The sequence below is a fragment of the Oratosquilla oratoria genome, chromosome 5 (assembly GCF_046742065.1).
Source record: "Oratosquilla oratoria isolate Oo_2021 chromosome 5, ASM4674206v1, whole genome shotgun sequence".
In the NCBI taxonomy this organism is placed as follows: domain Eukaryota; kingdom Metazoa; phylum Arthropoda; class Malacostraca; order Stomatopoda; family Squillidae; genus Oratosquilla; species Oratosquilla oratoria.
The window spans coordinates 50,287,367-50,292,366 of NC_134781.1; positions in this window are offsets into that span (position 1 = coordinate 50,287,367).

Below are 5,000 nucleotides of genomic sequence, written 5' to 3' on the forward strand. Positions count from 1 at the left end.
TTTCGCCATCTATCCTCTACTGTCATATACATATATTAAGCAGGATTCTATTATATTTCTTTCTTGTAGGCTTTTTACTTTAGCTAAAATTGTTGCCTTAGACCAATCAATACGATGGTTGTATAATGTTTTATGTTGGAATAACACATTATTTTCCTGGGCAGATCTCACACTATATTTATGTTGGGAAATCCTTGTTTCCAAGTTTTTCACAGTTTGTCCAATATGAAATTTATTACACTCTTGGCAAGGAATTTTACAGACCACACCGTTGTTGTTAGGAGGGCTGTTCTCAATTAAAATTTTCTTTTAATGGTGTGATCATATTTAAAAGCTACTTTGATATCCATTTTTTTAGTAGGTTAACAATACTAATTAAATATATATACATGTGTTTTTTGTCCATATAAAAGTACTGTAATACAAGTATAGGGCTCGTAGAGTCCTGCTAATACAAAATTAACGTAATTCCAATATAGAAAATAACAATTGAAAAAAAAACTTTGACAGAAAATCAAAGTATTAAGATTATGTGTTCCTGAGCCTAATATAAGAGGAACTTGGTAAAAAATAATATTATGAATATGACCTACATATGTCAATTCATTTCACACTAAGCCTATAAAACCTTAATTGTACAGACCACATATTGCCTTGAATAAATAGAAATTGGTGATTTTGGACATGCATTTTTATATATAATATGTAAAAATGATGCATGTAATTATTTTTCTTTTATGAAATTATGTTTCTATGTGAAAAAGATGTTCTGTGTATGAAATGATGTAGTGGCCCTTACATATAGGCACTAGAGAACATGGAAGGCACTCCGTGGCACTCCTGTACTCTTTAGTTTCGATGAGCCGACTGCACTATTCTATATATATAATCTTTTTTTTTTCATAGAAACCCAGTTTCATAAAAGAAAAATAATTACAGGCATAATTTTTACATATTATAAATAAAAATGCATTTCCAAAATCACTTTGGCCTTTAAGAGCAGGAAGAGTGCCACTCGCCCCTTTTATCCCCTCCAACCTCCCACCCTCTTATTCGTGGTGTTCGTGGCGTATGACAAAAGTGAGTCTCGTCATGATATGGCAACTCACAGGGATTTATTAGGATGATATTGCCACGTGGCAGTCCGATAAATATAGTGCCAACTTAGCAATCACCCATTGTACCATCCCAACAGTGAGTTTGGCTTTATTTATCATTGTGTTTATATGTGAGATGGTTATATGTATATATACATACATATATATATATATATATATGTATATATACATATGTATATATATACATACATACAGTATATACATATATATATATACATATATATACATACATACATACATATATTTATCTATCTATCTATCTATACACACACACACACACACACACACACACACACACACACACACATATATATATATATATATATATATATATATACACACACACATATTTATATATATATACATATATATATATATATATATATATATATATACAGAGAGAGAGAGAGAGAGAGAGAGAGAGAGAGAGAGAGAGAGAGAGAGAGAGAGAGAGAGAGAGAGAGAGAGACATTGGGACAAATTATGGGAAAGGTGGAGGGGGACTCACTATATACACCGCCAACTTCGACCCAGAGTAACACTCCTCTGAAGAAGCTATTGTAAGCGAAACTGGTCAGGAATAAACTCGATATTCAGATAAAGACCCGTGTTTCCCCCTCCACCTTTCCCATAATATATATATATATATATATATATATATATATATATATATATGTATATATATATATATGCATACATGTATATACTCGTATATATATGTAAATATATATATATATGTATATATATATGTATATGTATATGTATATATATATATATATATATATATATATATATATATATACGTGTGTGTGTGTGTGTGTGTGTGTGTGTGTGTGTGTGTGTGTGTGTGTGTGTGTGTGTGTGTGTGTGTGAGTGTGTGTGTGTGTGTGTGTGTGTGTGTGTGTGTGTGTGTGTGTGTGTACATATATATAGATAGATAGATAGCTAAATATATGTATGTATGTATATATATATGCATATATACGTATATACATATATACATATATATATATATATACGTATATATATGTATATATACATACATATATATATATATATATATATATGTATAGTTACCAAACACTTTCCAAACAATTGTAATGCGTCTTTTTATTCTACTACCATGATCTTTGGTTACTTTCACCGTCTTCCCTAAATGACTATACTCTTCAAGCTCTTCAAAACTCTCACCATCGATTATAATGTCTTTACTTTGAGCTTTCGTCTTGAACATATCTTTGGTCTTACTCTTATAAATTTTCAAACCTCCTTTGAAACTTTTCTTGTTCAGATAACTCGCCATTTCTTGCAAGTCTTCTACTCTTTCTGCAATAAGAATAATGTCATCCGCAAATCTTAGGAGGTTCAAATATTTGCCATTAATCTTCAACCCTTTCTCTTTCCAACTCAATTTTCTAATCCAAACAAGCTGTAAATAATTTGGGTGAAATTGTATCGCCTTCTCCTACTTCTCTCTCGATGTTGATCCTTTCTCTAAATTGATGTAGTTGAATTATAACGGTACCTTTTGCATAAATCTTTTCTAAAACCCTTGCGATCTGTTCGTTTGTATCCTGCTTGCGTAGCGAGTTATTGCTATTTGTTTTACTGAGTCAAAGGCCTTCTCGTAATCTACAAAAGCTAAATAAAAAGGTATATTGTATTCTGTCGTTTTCTCAATTAGTTGATTCATCACCTGCAAGTGATCAAGAGTCGAATATCCACTTCTAAAGCCTGCTTGTTTTCTCGGTTAATTTCCATCTAAAACTTGACTTTGTCTATTTGTAAGGATCTTGGAGAATACTTCATATACATTTGATAGCAAGCTAATCGGAGTTAGTTGTTAAGGTCTTTCTGGTCTCCATTTTTATGAAGCAAAATCACTAAAGCATTACACCAGGATTCAGGAAGGCTTTCTTGACGTAAACACTGGGTGTACAACTGAACTAACTTAATATGAACTTCTTTCCCTGCGTCTCTCAAACGCTCTATTGATATACCATCTTTCCCAGGTGCTTTTCCCCATTTCATATGTTTTAATGCAAATTCTGCTTCTTTCTTTGTAATCTCTGGTACACTAATAACGTCTACAGATGAATTCACTTACTCAACCATGGTCCTTTTTTTTTTTTTTTTTTTTTTTGACTTCATCAAAAAGGTAAAAAAGAAATTAATCGAGATTGTTTAACGAAATCGTAACTAAATTTGAAACATTTAAATGATGTAGTTTTTATTTATTTAGCGATCAGAAGTTTATCTAAGCTGAGGAATATAGACTGTTACTTGAAGTCCAGACATTAAAGTATCCAAAGTAACAGAGTCATACTTTTAAACCTAGTGATAGCTTTGCTTTTAAGAGCATTTGGCTTATTAATGAAAATCTAGCGGATTTTTTTAAGTTTAGATAGTAGATTTAGAAAAAATGTCAATGGTAGAGAGAGTTTGCCAGAAAGGCCAGAAAACGTTCTTTAAGCTGAATGAATCAGTCTGTCGACAGTCTGAAGAAAATCATTCAAACTAGGTTGTCAACATTTTCTTAAAAAGGAGATTTTTTTTTTTTTTTTCTTTCTTTTTACTGTCATCATAAGTTACTATTCACCTGTCTGGTAAAAGGACTACACTACAAAAAACAAGCATCTATTTGTCACTTTTCCTATTTGATAAAAAAAATAATAATAATGATAATAAACGAATTAGGAGAAATCCTCCGTAAACAAGGAGAAATGTCTTGTTTGAGAGCAAAGACGTTTGCGGTAGCGTTGATCCTGAAACACTTCTTGGAATGTACTTGCCCAAGGCGAACGCACCGCTTGGAGTGCCTGCGGAGTGAGGGAAACAGGGGGAGAAAGGGAGAGGGAGGAGAGGGGATTATGGGGAGAGGGGGGATGGAAGAGTGGAGAAGGTGAGAGGAGGTGAAGGCGAGAAGGGGAGAGGGGGCGCGCGAGAGACAGGGGTAGAGGGGAAGAGAGGAAGGAAAGGAAAGAAGGAGAGAAAGGAAGGAGGAGGAGAAGGGAATTACATGGAGTTACATGGACACACGAGCAGCTACAGACCCATTGGTTCTTACAAGGCAGTTCTGGTATTTAGCCTATAATTGATATTTTTCAACCTATCTTGAAGTACATAATTCTAGTCGGGGAATTGTAGCTAAGTAAATGCCGAGACGTTTTTTGAATACCTCTACAGTGGAACAACAAATGACGTTGGATGGCAGACCATTCCAGTGGAGAGGGAGAGAGAGGAAGAGAGGGAGAAGGGGGGGGGGGAAGGGAGAGAGGGGGAGGGAAGGGGGGAGGAAAGAAAAGGAGACAGGGAGATAGGAATATAGAGAGATAGGAAGAGAGAAAACGGGTGAGAGAAGGGAAAAAGAGAGAGAGGCAAAGGGATAGGGAAAGAGTGGAGAGAGGGAGAGAGAGGGGAGAGGGAGAGAGGGTGGGGAGAGGGAGAGAGAGTGGGGAGAGAGAGAGAGAGTGGGGAGAGAGAGAGAGAGAGCAGGGAGAGGAAGAGGGAGAGAGGGAAAGTGAGAGAAAGGGAGAGACGCAGAGAAAGAGGGAAGGAGATAAGGAGAAATAAAACGGGTGAGAAAGGAGAAAATGGGAGAGAGAAAAATGGAGACAAGGAGAGAGGGACAGAGTGAGAGAGGGAGAGAGGGAGAATAAGGGGAGGGAGGGAGAATAAAGGGAGAGGGGAAAAGAGGGAGAAGGGAGACGAAGGGCAGTGGAAGAGGGAGAGGGAGAGGGTAATACTATTGATTTATCCTATTTTTTTTCTTTTCGCATAACTATTCAATACCACTTAAGTCGAATATGGAAAGAGAGGGAGAAGGAAAGAGAGGGAGAAGGAGAGAGAGAGAGAGAGAGAGAGAGAGAGAGAGAGAGAGAG